The sequence below is a fragment of the Macaca thibetana genome, chromosome 4 (genome assembly GCF_024542745.1).
Source record: "Macaca thibetana thibetana isolate TM-01 chromosome 4, ASM2454274v1, whole genome shotgun sequence".
NCBI classification, from domain to species: Eukaryota; Metazoa; Chordata; class Mammalia; order Primates; family Cercopithecidae; genus Macaca; species Macaca thibetana.
In genome coordinates this window covers 165,356,186-165,373,375 of record NC_065581.1, presented here as the reverse complement: position 1 = coordinate 165,373,375, position 17,190 = coordinate 165,356,186, and the positions used below count along the sequence as shown (strand labels likewise).

The 17,190-nt window shown below is 40.9% G+C and overlaps 1 long non-coding RNA gene across 9 annotated transcripts in view; it reads left to right on the top strand.

Annotated features, from left to right (window-relative positions):
* Window positions 1–17,190, top strand: part of LOC126952455 (uncharacterized) — a 56,344-nt gene that overhangs the window by 27,893 nt on the left and 11,261 nt on the right. Inside the window, exon 5 of one of the 9 annotated variants that reach the window (XR_007724893.1) lies at window positions 8,174–10,371. The exons of 7 other annotated variants lie outside the window; for them this stretch is intronic. This is a non-coding gene — a long non-coding RNA (uncharacterized LOC126952455). Of the gene's footprint in view, window positions 1–7,738; window positions 10,372–17,190 lie in introns of all 9 variants that reach the window. One more of the 9 variants, XR_007724892.1, reaches the window with a different exon arrangement.

The following is a 17,190-nucleotide window of genomic DNA, read 5'->3' as shown; positions in this document are numbered from 1 at the left end:
CAGAAAAAAGATGACAGTGCACCCAAAGAGAAAACAATAGTGAACTTAGAAAAAAGAAGACAGTGAGCCCAGAAAAATACAACAGCGAACCCAGAAAAAAGACAACAGTGAACTTAGAGAAAAGACAATGGTGAACCCAGAGGAAAGATGATGAACCCAGAGAAAACACGACAGAGAAACCAGAGAAATTATGACAGTGAGTCAAGAAAAGACAACAGTGAATCAAGAGAAAGCATAACAATGAACACAGAGAAAATACAATCGAGAAATGCAGAGAAAGATGACAGTGCACCCAGAGAAAACAAGACAGTGAACCCAGAGAAAAGACAATGATTAACGTAGAGAAAATGTAACAGTGAATGTAGCAAAAAGACGATGGTAAACCCAGGAAAAAGATGACAGTGAACCCAGAAAAAAGATGACGGTACACCGAGAGAAAACATGATAGTGAACCCAGAAAATATACAACAGTGAACTCAGAGAAAAGATGATAGTGAATGAAGAGAAAACATGAAGATGCACGCAGAAAAAAGGCAACAGTGAACCCAGAGAAATGACAACAGTGCCGCCAGAGAAAAAATGACGAGGAATGAAGAGAAAATATAACAATGAACCTAAAGAATAGAGAAAAAAGAACCCACAGATGAGAGGATGGTGCACCCACAGAAGAGAGTGAACCAAGAGAAAAGACGATGGTGAACCCAGAGAAAATACAACAGTGAACCCAAAGAAAAGATGATGGTGAACCCAGAGAAAATACAACAGTGAACCCAAAGAAAAGATGATGGTGAACCCAGAGAAAATACAACAGTGAACCCAAAGAAAAGGCATGGTGCACAAAGAAAAAAGATGACAGCGACCAGAGAAAAGGTGACAGTGAAGCCAGAGAACAGACAGTGAACCCAGCGAAATGACAATGGTGAACCTGAAGAAAAGATAACGGGGAACGCAGAGAAGAGATGAGAGTGAACCCAGAGAAAATACAACAGTGAACTCACAGAAAAGATGACAGTGAACCTAGAGAAAAGACAACAGTGAACCCAGAGAAAAGAATACAGTGAATCCAAAAATTAAAGAGTGACCCCAGAGAAAAGACAACAGTGAACACAGAAAAAAGAAAGTATACCCAGAGAAAAGATGACAGTGAACCCAGAAAAAATACAAGAGAGAAACGCAGAGAAACATGATGGTGCACCCAGAGAAAAGATGGCAGTGAACTCAGAGAAAGTAGGACAGTGATCCCAGAGAAAATATGACAGTGAATTCAGAGCAAAGACAATGGTGCACACAGAGACAAGATGAGAGTGAATGCAGAAAAAAGAAAAAAAAAAAAAAAAAACAGTGAACCGAGAGAAAAATGAGAGAGAACCCAGAGAAAAGACAATGATGCACCCAGAGAAAAAATCAGTGAATCCAGAGAAAAGGTGACAATGAACCAGAGAAAAGATGACAGTGAAACTAAAGATGACAGTGAACACTCAAAAAAGATGACAGTAAACCAAGAGAAAATACGATGGTGAACCCAGAGAAAAGACAACAGCGAACCAAGAGAAAAGATGATGGTGCACCCAGAGAAAGATGACAGTGCACCCAGAGAAAAGAAAACAGAGAACCCAGAAAAAATATGACATTGAATTCAGAGAAAAGACGATGCTGCACCCAGAGAAAGGATGACAGTGAATCCAGAAAAATAAATAAACAAACAAAACAACTGTGAACAAAGAGAAAAGATGACAGTGAACCCAGAGAAAAGATGACGATGAACCCAGAAAAAGGACGACAGTGAAACCAAAGAAAAGATGACAGTGAACCCAAGAAAAGACAGTGAACCCAAAGAAAATATGACAGTGAACTGAGAGAAAAGATGACAGTAACCCCAAAAAAAGATGACAATGAATTACAAGAAACTATGACAGTGAACACATAGAAAAGACAACAATGAATCCAGAGAAAATAAAACAGTGACCCCAGAAAAAAGGCGACAGAGAAGCCAGAGAAAAGAGGATGGTGCACCCAGAGAAGTGACAACAACAAACCCAGAAAAAAATACAGCAGAGAAACGTAGAGAAAGATGACAGTGTACCCAGAGAAAAGATGATGGTGAATCCAGAGCATATAAGACCGTGAACCCTGAGAAGGGACGATGGAGAAATCAGAGAAAAGATGACAGTGAACCCAAAGAAAAGACGACCGCGCACCCAGAGGAAATACAACAGTGAACCTAGAGAAAAGATAACAGGGCACCCAGAGAGAAGATGTTGGTGAAAACAGAAAAAGATGAGAGTCAAATCAGAGAAAAGACTACAATGAACCCAGAGAAAAGATGACAGTGAACCCAGAGAAAATATAACAGTGAACCCAGAGAAAAGTCAACAGGGCAACGGGAGAAAAGATGATGGTGAAACCAGAGAAAAGACGACAATGAACCGAGGAAGAATATGACTTGAAAACAAAAGACAAGATAGTGAACCCACAGAAATAGTAAACCCAGAGAAAAGACAGGTGTGAACCCTGAGGAAAGAGGACAATGCACCCAGAGAAAAGACAATGGTGAAACCAGAGATAAGATTATGGTTGACCCAGAGAAAAGACAATAGTGATCCCACCACCCCAAAACAACAGAGAAATGCAGAGAAAGATGATGGTGAACCGAGAGAAAAGACGACAGGGATGCCAGAGAAAAGACGACAGTGAACCCAGAGAATACACGACAGTGAACCAAAAGAAAAGACGATGGTGAATGCAGAGAAAAGGTGACAGTGAACTCAGAGAAAAGACGACGGTGCATCCAGAGAAAAAAAGGTAGTGAACCCAGAAACAAGATGACACTTAAACCAGACAAAAGATGACAGTGAACCCAGAGAAAAGACAATGACGAACCCAGAGAAAAGACAATGGTGAACAAAGAGAAAAAACGACAGTGAACACAGGGAAAAGATGATAGTACACAAAGAGAAAATACAACAGTGAACCCACAGAAAAGACAATGGTGAACCCAGAGAAATGACAACAGTGAATCCAGAGAAAACATGACAGTTACCCAGAGAAAAGACAATGGTACACCTACAAAAAAAAAAAAAAAAAAAAAAAAAATGAATCTAGAGAAAAGACAATGGTGCACACAGAGAAAAGATGAGAGTGCACCCAGAAAAGAGACAACAGTGAACCCAGAGAAAAGATGATGGTGCACCCAGAAAAAAGACGATGACAGTGAACACAGATAAAAGGTGATGGTGAATCCAAGGAAAATAAAACAATAAACCCAGAGTAAATATGAGAGTGAATTCAGAGCAAAGATGATGTTGCACCCAAAGACATCAGTGAATCCAGAAAAAAAAAAAGGGACAGTGAACGAAAAGACGACAGTGAACCCAGAGAAATGACGACAGTGAAACAAGAGAAAAGATGACGGTGAACCAAGAGAAAAGATGATGGTACACCCAAAGAAAATAAAATGTGAACCCAGAGAAAAGATGATAGTGAACCCAAAGATATGACAACAGTGAACCCAGTAAAAAGATGACAGTTTACCCAGAGAAAAGACAATGGTGCACCCAAAGAAAAGACAACAGTGAACCCAGAGAAAAGATGATGGTGCACCCAGAGAAAAGACAACAGTGAACGTAGAGAAAAGACAACAATAACCCAGAGGAAAGATGACGATGCATCCAGAAAAAGACGATAGTGATCACAGAGAAAAGAAGACAGTGAACCCAGAGAAAATAAAACAGAGAACCCGAGAAAATATGACATTGAATTCAGAGAAAAGATGATGGTGCACCTAGAGAAAAGATGACAGTGATACCAGAAGAAAAAAATTAAAAAGGTGAACAAAAGAGAAAAGATGACAGTGAACCCAGAGAAAAGACGATGGTGCACCCAGAGAAAAAGATGACAGTGAATCCAGAGAAAAGATGACAATTAACCCAGAGAAAAGATGACAGTAAAAGTAAAGGAAAGAGGACAGTGAACCCCCAAAAAAGGTGTCAGTGACCCCCGAGAACATATGACAGTGAAACAAGAGAAAAGATGATGGTGAGTCCAAGGAAAAGATGATGGTGAACACAGTGAAAAGACCACAGTGCACCCAGAAAAAAGATGACAATGAACCCAGAGAAATAGCAACAGTGATCCCAGAGAAGTCAGTGCATGCAGAGAAAAGATGATGGTGAACCCCCAAAAAATACAGCAGTGAAACCAGAGAAAAGGTAACTGAGAACCCAGAGAAAAGATGATGTGCAACCAAAGATAATACAACAGTGAACAAAGAGAAAAGGTGACAGTAAACACAGATAAAAGACAATGCTGCAATCAGAGAAAAGACAACAGTGAACCCAGAGAAAAGACAACACTGAGTTACAAGAAAAGATGACAGTGAACACAGAGAAAAGACAACAGTGAATCCAGAGGAAAAAAAAAAAAAAAAAAAAAACAGCGACCCCAGGAAAAAGATGACAGAAAACCCAGAGAGAAGAGAATGGTGCACCCAGGGAAATGATGACGGTAAACCCAGAAAAAATACAACAAAGAAATGCAGAGAAGGATAACAGCGCACTCAGAGTAAAGATGATAGTGAACCCAGAGAATTATATAAGACAATGAACCCTGAGAAGGGACGATGGAGAAACCAGAGAAAAGATTACAGTGAACTCAAAGAAAAGACAACAGTGCACCAGAGGAAATACAACAGTGAACTCAGAGAAAAGGTGACAGTGAATGCAGAGAAAATACAACAGTGAACCTAGAGAAAAGGTGACAAGGCACCCAAAAAACCACGATGGTAAAACCAGAAAAAGACGACAGTGAAACCAGATAAAAGATGATGGTGTACACAGAGAAAACACGACAGTGAACCCAGAGAAAATAGGACAGTGAACCCAAAGAAAAGATGACAGAGCAACCAGAGAAAAGACAACAGTGAACCAAGAAAGAATATGACATGGAAACAAAAGAAAAGATAGCGAACCCACAGAAATAGTGAAACCAGAGAAAGACAAGAGTGAACCCTAAGAAAAGAGGACAATGTACCCAGAGAAAAGAGAATGGTGAAACCAGAGGAAAGATGATGGTTAACCCAGAAAAAAAGATGACAGTGAAACCCCTGAAAAAATAACGGAGAAATGCAGAGAAAGATGATGGTGAACCGAGAAAAAAGATGGCAGTGATGCCAGAGAAAAGACGGCAGTGAACCCAGGGAAAAGATGACAGTGAACCCATGGAAAATACGACAGTGAACCAAAAGAAAAGACGATGGTGAATGCAGAGAAAATATGACAGTGAACTCAGAGAAAAGACAATGGTGCATCCAGAGAAAAGAAGGTAATGCACCCAGAAAAAAGATGACAGTTAAACCAGAAGAAAGATGACAGTGAATCCAGAGAAAAGATGATGGTGAACAGAGAGAAAAAACAACAGTGAACCCAGAAAAAGATGAAGGTACACAAAGAGAAAATACAACAGTGAACCCAGAGAAAAGACGATGGTGAACCCAGAGATATGACGACAGTGAACACAGAGGAATGACGGCAGTGAACCCAGAGAAAAGACAACGGTGCACTCAGAGAAAAGACCACAGCGCACCAAGAGAAAAAACGATAGCGAACCCACCGAAATGACGATAGTGAACCCAGAGAAAAGATGACAGTTTGCCCAGAGAAAAGACAATGGTGCACCCAAAGAAATAGAGAAAAGACCATGGTGCACCCAGTGAAAAGACGACACTGCACACAGAGAAAAGACAACAGGGAACCCAGAGAAAAGATGACAGTGCACCCAGAAACAGATGACACTGAATGCACAGAAAAGACAGCAGTGAACCCAGAAAAAATAAAACAGTGAACCAAGAGTAAATATGACAGTGAATTCAGAGCAAAGACAATGATGCACCCAGAGAAAAGATGAGAGTGAATCCAGAAAAAAAAAAAGTGAACAAAAAGACAACAGTGAACCCAGAGAAAAGACGACAGCGCACGCAGAGAAAAGACGACAGTGAATCCAGAGAAAAGATGAAGATGAAGCCAGAGAAAAGACAACAGTGAAACTATAATTGACAGTGAATCCCCACAAAAGACAACAGTGAACACAGAGAAAATGCAACGGTGAACCTAGACAAAAGATGACAGTGAAACAAGAGAAAGGATGACAGTGAACCAAGAGAAAAGATGATGGTACACCCAAAGAAAATACAACAGTGAACTCAGAGAAAAGACGATAGTGAACCAAGAGAAATGACAACAGTGAACCCAGAAAAAAGATGACAGTTTACCCAGAGAGAAGACAATGGTACACCCAAAGAAAAGACATCAGTGAACCCAGAGAAAAGACGATGGTGCACCCAGAGAAAAGATGACTAGTGAAACCAGAGAAAAGACAACAGTGAACCCAGAGAAAAGATGACGGTGCACCCAGAAAAAGACAACAGTAATCACAGAGAAAACATGATAGTGAACCCAGAGAAAATAAAACAGAGAAGCCAGAGAAAAATATGACATTGAATTCAGAAAAAACACAATGGTGTACCCAAAGAAGAGATGACAGTGAATCCAGAAAAAACAACAACAACAACAACAAAAACAATGAACAAAGAGAAAAGATGACAGTGAACCCAGAGAAAAAAAGATGGTGCATCCAGAGAAAAGACGATCGTGAATCCAGAGAAAAGATGACAATGAACCCAAAGAAAAAACGACAGTTAACGCAAGAAAAAGACAGCAGTGAACCCAGAGAAAATACGATGGTGAAACCAGAGAAAAGATGACAGTGAACCCAAAGAAAAGACGACAGTGAATTACAAGAAAACATGACAGTGAGCACAGAGAAAAACAGTGAATCCAGAGAAAATAAAACAGTGACCCTAGAAAAAAGACGATAGAGAACCCAAAGAAAAGAGGATGGTGCACCCAGAGAAATGATGACAGTAAACCAAGAAAAAACACAACAGAGAAATGCAGAGAAAGATGAGAGTGCACTAAGAGATAAGATGACCGTGAACCCCGAGAATATAAGACCATGAACCCTGAGAAGGGATGATGGGGAAACCAGAAAAAAGATGACAGTGAACCAAAACAAAAGACGAGGGTGCACTCAAAGGAAATACAACAGTGAACCCAGAGAAAGTACAAAAGTGAACTTAGAGAAAAGATGATAGGGCAGCCAGAGAAAAGATGATGGTGAAACCAGGAAAAGATGACAGTTAAATCAGAGAAAAGAATACGATGAACTCAGAGAAAAGACGATGGTGTACCCAGAGAAAAGATGACAGTGAACCTAGAGAAAATACGACAGTGAACCCAGAGAAAAGACGATGGGGCACCCAGGCAAAAGATGACGGTGAAACCAGAGAAAAGACAACAGTGAACCAAGAAAGAATATGACACAGAAAGAAAAGAAAAGATAGTGAATCCACAGAAATAGTGAACCCAGAGAAAAGACAAGAGTGAACTCTAAGAAAAGAGGACAATGCACACAGAGAAAAGACAATGGTGAAACCAGAGAAAAGATGATGGTTAACTCAGAGAAAAGACAATAGTGACTCCCCCACCCCAGAAAACAACAGAGAAATGCAGAGAAAGATGACAGTGAACCAAGAGAAAAGACAACAGTGATGCCAGAGAAAAGATGGCAGTGACTCTAGAGAAAAGATGACCCTGAACCTAGAGAAAAAATGACAGTGAACCCAGAGAACATATGACAGTGAACCCAGAGAATATACGACAGTCAATCAACAGAAAAGAAAAAGGTGACCACAGAGAAAAGATGACAGTTAACTCAGAGAAAAGACGACGGTACATCTGGGGAAAAGAAGGCAGTGCACCCAGAAAAAAAGATGACAGTTAAACCAGAGAAAAGATGGTGAACCCAGAGAAAAGACGACAGTGAATTACAAGAAAACATGACAGTGAACACGTAGGAAAGACAACAGTGAATCCAGAGAAAGTAAAACAGTGACCCCAGAAAACAGATGATGGTAAACTCAGAGAAAAGAGGATGGTGCACCCAGACAAATGACGACAGTAAACCCAGAAAAAATACAACAGAGAAACGCAGAGAAAGATGACAGTGCACTCAGAGAAATCATGACGGTGAACCCCGAGAATATAAGACCACGAACCCTGAGAAGGGACAGTGGAGAAACCAGAGAAAAGATGACGATGAAACCAAAGAAAAGATGAAGGTGCACCCAGAGGAAATACAACAGTAAACCCAGAGAAAATACAACAGTGAACGCAGAGAAAATACAACAGTGAACCCAGGGAAAATGCAAGAGTGAACCTCAGAAAAGATGACAGGGCACCCAGAGAAAAGATGATGGTGAAACCAGAAAACGACAACAGAGAACCCAGAGAAAAGACGACAGGGAAACTAAAATTGACAGTGAACCACCCAAAAAAGACGACAGAGAACCCAGAGAAAATACGACGGTGAACCCAGAGGAAAGATGACAGTGAAACAAGAGAAAGGATGACAGTGAACCCAGAAAGAAAATGATGCTGCACCCAAAAAAAATACAACAGTGAACCCAGAGAAAAGACAACCATGCACCCAAAGAAAAGATGATGGTAAACTCCCAGAAAAGAAGAAAGTGCACCCAGAGTAAAGACAACAGTAAAGCCAGAGAATAGTGAACTTAAAGAAAAGACGACAGTGAACCAGTGAAAAAAAGACAGTGAATACAGGGAAAAGATGATGGTGAAATCAGAGGAAAGATGATAGTGCACCCAAAGAAAAGATGTCGGTGAAGCCAGAGAAAAGACAATGGTGAATCCAGAGAAAAGACAACAGGGAACCCAGAGGAAAGACGACAGTCAACCCAGAGAAAAGACAATGGAGAACCGAGAGAAAAGATGACGGTGAACCCAGAGAAAAAACAGTGGTGAAACGAGAGAAAAAAAGACGATGAACCCAGAGAAAATTCGATAGTGACCCAAAGACGATGACAGTGAACACAGAGAAAAGATGACGATGCACCCAAAGAAAAGATGACGGTGCACCCAAAGAAAAGAGGATGGTGCACCCAAAGAAAAGATGACGGTGCAGTCAAGGAAAAGATGAGAGTGAATCTAGAGAAAAGATGACAACGAAAGCAAGGAGAAGATGACTGTGAACCAAAAGAAAAAAACAGTGAACCCAGAGAAAAGACGATGGTGAACCCAGAGAAATGATGACTGTGAACCCAGAGAAAACAAGACAGTTTACCCAGAGAAAAGACAACTAAGTACCCAAAGAAAAAATGACAGTGCACCCAGAGAAAAGACGATGGTACACTCAGAGAAAAGACAACAGTGAGTCCAGAGATAAGATGACAGTGAATCCAGAGAAAAGATGACAGGGCACCCAAAGAAAGACCACAGTGAACCCACAGGAAAGATGACGGTTAACCCACAGAAAATTAAACAGTGAACCCACAGTAAATATGACAGAGAATTCAGAGAAAAGATGATGGTGCACCCACAGAAAAGATGGCAGTGAACCCAGAGAAAATATGACAATGAACCAAGAGAAATAATGACAGTTAAGTAAGAGAAAAGATGCAAGTGAACCCAAAGAAAGGACGACAGTGACCCCAGAGAAAAGATGACAGTGACCCCAGAGATAATACAACAGTGAACAAAGAGAAAAGATAACAGTGAACCCAGAGAAAAGACAACATTGGACCCAGAGAAAAGATGATGGTGAACCCAGAAAAAAATACAACAGAGAAACGCAGAGAAAGATGACAGTGCACTCAGAGAAAAGATGATGGTGAACCAAGAGAAAATAAGGTAGTGAACCCAGAGAAGGGATGATGGAGAAACCGGAGAAAAGATGACAGTGAACCCAAAGAAAGGACGACAGTGAACCCAGAGGAAAGATGATAGTGTAACCAGAGGAAATACATAAGTGAACCCAGAGAAAAGGCAACAGTGAACCTAGAGAAAATACAACAGTGAACCTAGAGAAAAGATGACAGTGTACCCAGAGAAAAGAGAGTGAAATCAGAGAAAAGACTACAGTGAACCCACAGAAAAGATGATGTTGAACCCAGAGAAAAGATGACAGTGAACCCAGAGAAAATACAACATGGAATCAAGAAAAAAGATAATAGTGCACCCAAAGAAAAGACAACAGGGAACCTAGAGAAAAGACGATGGTGAAACCAAAGAAAACACGACAGTGAACCCAGAGAAAACATGAAAATGAACCCCGAGAAAAGATGATAGTGAACCCAGAGAAAAGATGACAATAAATCCAGAGAAAATATGACAGGGAAAGAAGAAAAAAGATAGTGAACCCAGAGAAATAGTGAACCTAGAGAAAAGACAAGAGTGAACCCAGAGAAGACGACAATGCACCCAGAGAAAAGACAATGATCAAACTAGAGAAAAGATGATGGTGAACACAGAGAAAAAATGACAGTGAACCCAGAGAAAATACAACAGTGAGCCCATAAAAACACGATGATGAACGCAGAGAAAATACGATGAACCCAGAGAAAATACAACAGAGAACCCAGAAAAAAGATGAGAGTGAAGCCAGAAATAAGATGACAGTGAACCCTGAGGAAAGATGTCAGTGAACCCAAAACAATACAATGATGAACCCAGGGAAAATATAAAAGTAAACCCAGAAAAATATGACAGTGAACCCAGAAAGAAGATGACCGTGCACTCAAAGAAGAGACCACGGCGAACTCACAGAAAAGAAGAAAGTGCACCCACAGAAAGGACAACAGTGAAGCCAGAGAACATCGAACTTAGAAAAAAGACAACAGTGAACCCACTGAAAAAAATGACGGTGAAAAGACAACAGTGAACCCAGAGAAAGACAATGGGGTATCCAGAGAAAATTCGAGAATGACCCAGAAAAAAGATGACAGTGAACCCAGAGAAAAGATAACCATGTACCCAGAGAAAATACAGGAGAAGCCACAGAAAAAACGATGGTGAACCCAGAGAAAATATGACAGTGAATCTATAGCAAAGAAGACGCTGCACCCAGAGAAAAGACACTGCACCCAGAGAAAAGATGACAGTGCACCCAGAGAAAGATGACAGTGAACCCAGAAAAAAGACGACAGCGAACACAGAGAAAAGATGACAATGAACCCCAAGAAAAGACGACAGTGCACCCAGAGAAAGGACACCAGTGAACCCAGAAAAGACAACGTTGAACCCAAAGAAAAGATAATGATACTGCACCCAGAGAAAAGATGGTGGTGAACCCAGAGAAAATACTAAGGTGAACCCAGAGAAAATAACCTAAGGTGAACCCAGAGAATATATGAAAGTGAATCCAGAGAATAGAGGATGGTGCATTCAGAGAAAATAAAAAAGTGAACCCAAAGAATTGACAATAGTGAACCCAAAGAAAAGACAATTGTGAACCCAGAGAAAAGATGACAGTGCACCCTGAGAACATCTGACAGTGAACCCAGAGAAAAGATGACAGTGAACCCAGAGAAAAGATGATGGTGAACCCAGAGGAAAGACAATGGTGGACCCAGAGAAAATACGGTGGTGACCAAGAGAAAAGATGACAGTGAACACAGAGAAGAAACGATGGTGCACCCAGAGAAAACACAACAGTGAATCCAGAGAAAAGGCAACAGAGAACACAGAGAAAAGACATCAGTGTACCCAGAGAAAAGAGCATAGTGCACCCACAGAAAAGACAACAGTGAATGCAGAGAAAAGATGACGGTAAATCCAGAGAAAAGATGATGGTGAACCCAGAGAAAAGACGATGGTGAACCCAGAGAAAAGATGAAGGTGAACTAAGAGAAAATTCTACAGTGAAGCCAGAGAAAAGATAAAACTGAACCCAGAATATAGAAGATGGTACACCCAGAGAAAATATGACAGTGAACCCTGAGAATCAACAATGGTGAACCCAGAGAAAATACTACAGTGAATCCAGAGAAGAGATGACATTGAACCCAGAGAAAAGACGACGGTGAACACAGAGAAGAAATGATAGTGCACCCAGACAAAAAATGACGGTCCACACAGAGAAAAGATGACAGTGAACCCTGAGAAAAGAGGATGGTAAACTCAGAGAAAAAAACGACGATAAAGCCAGAGAAGAGATGATAGTGCACCGAGACAAAAGATGATCATCCACCCAGAAAACAGATGACAGTGAACCCAGAGAAAATGCAAAGTGAATCCAGAGAAAAGAGGAGGTTAAACCCAAAGAAAATATAACAGTGAACCCAGAAAAAAGACGATGATAAACCCAGAAAAGAGATGACAGCGCACTCATGCGAAAGACTGTCAACCTAGAGAAAAGATGACAGGGAACCCAGAGAAAAGATGATGGTGAACCAAGGAAACAGATGACAGTGAACTCGGTGAATAGATGACAGTGAACCTAGACAAAATACAATAGAAAACTCAGAGAAAAGATGACAAGGAACCTGGGAAAAATACCACAGTGCAGCCGGAGAAAACATGACAGTGCACACACAGAAAAGATAACAGTGAACCAGCAAAAAAGACCTCCGGGAATCCAGAGGAAATACAACAGTGATCCCAGAGAAAAGACAAGAGTGATTCCAGAGAAAAGATGGTGCATCCAGAGATAAGACGGCAGTGAACCCAGAGAAAATACAACAGTGAAGCCAGAGAAAGGACAAAGGTGCAGCCAAAGACGATGGTGAACCCAGAGAAAAGACGACAGTGAACCCAGAGAAAATTCTACAGTGAATCCGGAGAAAAGATGAAAATGAACCCAGAGAATACAGCACAGTGCACCCAGAGAAAATATGACAGTGAACCCATAGAAGCGACAAAGGTGAACCCAGAGAAAAGACGACTGTGAACCCAGAGAAAAGACAATGGTGAACACAGAGAAAATACGACACTGACCCAGAGAAAAGATGATAGTGAACACAGAGAAAAGATGACTGTGCATCCAGAGAAAATACAAGAGTGAACCCAGAGAAAAGACATCAGGGTACCCAGAGAAAAGACCTTAGTGCACCCAGAGAAAAGATGCCACTGAACCCAGAGAAAAGACAACAGGAAACCCTGAGAAAAGATGACAGTGAACCCAGAGAAAAGATGACAGTGAACCCAGAAAAAAGATAAAACAGAACCCAGAGAATAAATGATGGTGAACCCAGAGAAAAATCTACAGTGAACCGAGAGAAAAGATAAAACAGAACCCAGAGAATACAGGACGGTGTATCCAGAAAAAATATGAGAGTGAACCCAGAGAATCAACAACAGTGAACCCAGAGAAAACACTACAGTGAACCCAGTGAAAAGATGACAGTGAACCCAGAGAAAATAAAAGTGAATCCAGAGAAAAGACGATGATGAACCGACAGAGACAACAATGGTGAATCCAGAGTAAATACGACAGTGAACTCAGTAAAAGACGACAATGAACCCAGAGAAAAAACAACAGTGAACACAGAGAAAAGACGACAGTTAACCCAGAGAAAAGATGACAGTGAATCCAGAGAAAAGATGACAGTTCAACCAGAGAAAAGATGAAGGTGCAGCTAGAGAAAAAACAACAGTGAACCCAGAAAAAAGATGAAAGGGAAACCCAAGAAAAGACGATGGTGAACCCAGAGAAAAGACTCTGGTGAACCCAGAGAAAAGATGACAGTGAACCCAGGGAAAAGATGATGCTGAACCCAGAGAATGTACAATGGTGAACCCAGAGAAAATACAACAGTGAACCCAGAGAAAATATGACAGTGAACCCAGAGAAATGTCAATGGTTAACCCAGAAAAAAGATGACACTGCACCTGGAGAAAAGACGACGGTGAAACCAGAGAAGAGATGACAGTGCACCCAGACAAAAGATGATGGTCCACCCAGAAAAAAGATGACAGTAAACCCAGAGAAAAGACGAAAGCGAACTCAGATAAAAGACGACAGTGAACCCAGAGAAAAGAGACTGGTAAATCCAGAGAAAAGATGACGGTGATACCAGAGAAAAGAAGATAGTGCACCAAGAAGAAGACGAGGGTCCACCCAGAAAAAAGACGAGAGTGAATGCAGAGAAAAGACGACAGTAAACACAGGGAAAAGATGGCAGTGAACCCAGAGAAAAGAGGACAGTAAACCCAAAGAAAAGACAGCAGTGAACCCAGAGAAAAGATGAAGGTGAACATAGCTCACCCAGAGAAAAGATGACAGTGAACCTAGAGAAAAGACGACAGTGAACCCAGAGAAAAGACGATGATTAACCCAGAGAAAAGACAACTGTGAACACAGAGAAAAGACAAGAATGAACCTAGAGAAAAGATGAGACAACAATGGTGAATCCAGAGTAAATACGACAGTGAACTCAGTGAAAAGACGACAATGAACCCAGAGAAAAAAACAACAGTGAACACAGAGAAAAGACGACAGTTAACCCAGAGAAAAGATGACAGGGAATCCAGAGAAAAGATGACAGTGAATGTAGAGAAAAGATGACAGTGCCCCCAGAAATGATGGGACAGTGCACCTAGAGAAAATACAACAGTGAACTCAGAGAAAAGATAACAGTGAATCCAGAGAAAAGACGACAGTGAACCTAGAGAAAAGATGACAGTGAACCCAGAGGAAAGACGACAGTGTACCTAGAAGAAAGATGACAGTGAACCCAGAAAAAATACAACAGAGAAATGCAGAGAAAGATAACAGTGCACCCAGAGAGAAGATGACTGTAAACTCAGAGAAAGTATGACAGTGAAACCAAAGAAGAGATGACAGTGAACCCACAGAAAAGACAATGTTGAATCTAGAGAAAATATGACAGTGAACCCACAGAAAATACAGTGAACCCAGAGAAAAAACAATAGTGACCCCAGTAAAAAAGATAACGGTGCACCCAAAGAAAAGATGACAGTGCACCTAAACAGAAAACAACAGTAAACTTAGAAAAAACACAACAGTGAACCCAAAGAAAATGCAACATCGAACCCAGAGAAAAGACAACAGTGAACTTAGAGAAAAGATGACGGTGAACCCAGAAGAAAGAAGATGGTGAACCCAGAGAAAACATGAGTCAAACCAGAGAAAATATGACAGTGAACCAAGAAAAAAATCAGTGAATCAAGAAAAAATACAACAGCAAACACAGGGAAAATACAATAGAGAAATGCAGAGAAAGATGAAAGTACACCCAGACAAAACATGACAGTGAACCCACAGAAAAGATGACGGTGAACTTAGGGAAAATGTCACAGTGAACATAGAAAAAAGATGAGGGTAAACCAAGGAAAAAGACAACAGTGAACCCAGAAAAAAGATCACGGTGCACCGACAGAAAAGACAACAGTGAACAAAGAAAATATACAACAGTGAACCCAGAGAAAAGACAATGGTGGACCAAGAGAAAACACGAAGGTGCACCCAGACAGAAGACGACAGTGAACCCAGAGAAATAATGACAGTGAAGCCAGAGAAGAAATGACAATGAATGAAGAGAAAATACAACAGTGAACCTAGAGAATAGAGAACAAAGAACCCAGAGATGAGAGGACGGTGCACCCACAGAAAAGACGAAAATGAACCAAGAGAAAAGACAATGGTGAACACCAAGAAAATACAACAGTGCAACCAAAAAAAAGCCAACGGTGCACAAAGAAAAAACACAACAGTGAAGAAAGAGAAAAGATGACAATGAAGCCAGAGAACAGACAGTGAACCCAAAGAAATGATGATGGTGAACCTGAAGAAAAGATAACAGTGAACGCAGAGAAGAGAGGAGAGTGAACCTAGAGAAAATACAACAGTGAACTCACAGAAAAGATGACAGTGAACCCAGAGAAGAGAGTGAATCCAGAGAAAATACAACAGTGACCCCAGAAAAAAGATGACAGTGAACACAGAAGAAAGACGAAAGCGTACCCAAGAAAAAGATGACAGTGAACCCAGAAAAAAATACAACAGAGAAACACAAGAGAAAAGACAACGGTGAACTCAGAGAAACTATGACAGTGAACCCAGAGAAAAGATGACAGTGAACCCAGAGAATAGACCATGTTAAAGCCAGAGAAAATACAACAGTGAACCCACAGAAAATACAGTGAACCCACAGAGAAGATGACAGAGACCCCACAGAAAAGATGATGGTGCACCCAGAGAAAAGATGACAGTGCACCCAAAGAAAAAACAACAGTGAACCCAGAGAAAAGACAATAGTGAACACAGAAAAAATACAACAGTGAACCCAGAGAAAAGACAACAATGAAACCAAAACAACATACAACAGTAAACCTGGAGAAAAGATGATAATGAACCCAGACATAAGACGAAAGTGCACCCAGAAAAAATACAACAGTGAACCCAGAAAAACGATGATGGTAAACCCATGGAAAATAAAACTGAACCAAGAGAAAAGATGATGGTGCACCCAGAGAAAAGATGACAGCGCACCCATAGAAAAGACAATGATGAACCCAGGGAAAAGACGACGGTGAACCCCGAGAAAAGACAACACTGACCCCAGTGAAAAGATGACTGCGCACACAGAGAAAAAACGACAGTGAACCCACAAAAAATATGACAATGAATCAAGAAATAAGATGATAATGAACCCAGAGGAAAGACAATGGTACACCCAGAGTAAAGATGACTGTGAACTAAGAGAAAAGATGACAGTGCACCCAGAGAAAAGATGACAGTGAATTCAGAGAAAATACAAAAGTGAACCCGGCAAAAAAGATGATGGTGAACACAGAGAAAAGACAATGGTACACCCAGAGTAAAGATGACAGTGAACGCACAGAAAAGATGACAGTGCACCGGGAGAAAAGACGACAGTGAAGCCAGAGAAAAGCTGATGGTGCACAACAGAAAAAGATGACGGTGTACCGAGAGAAAAGATGATGGTGAACCCAGAGAAAAGACAACAGTGAACCCAGAGAAAAGATAATAATGTACCCACAAGAAAGACGACAATGAACCTAGAGAAAAGATGACAGTGACCCCAAAGAAAAGATGACAGTGAACCCAGCGCAAAGACATCTGTGAACACAGAGGAAAGACAACAGTGAACTAAGAGAACAAATGATAGTGCACCCAGAGAAAAATTGATAGTGCACCCAGAGAAAAGGTGACAATGAAGAGAGAGGAAAGACGACGGTGAACCCAAATAAAACATGACGGTGAATCTATAGAAAAGACGACTGTGAACACAGAGAAAAGATGACAGAGAACGCAGAAAAGAGATGACAGTTAATCCTGAGAAAAGATGATAGTGCA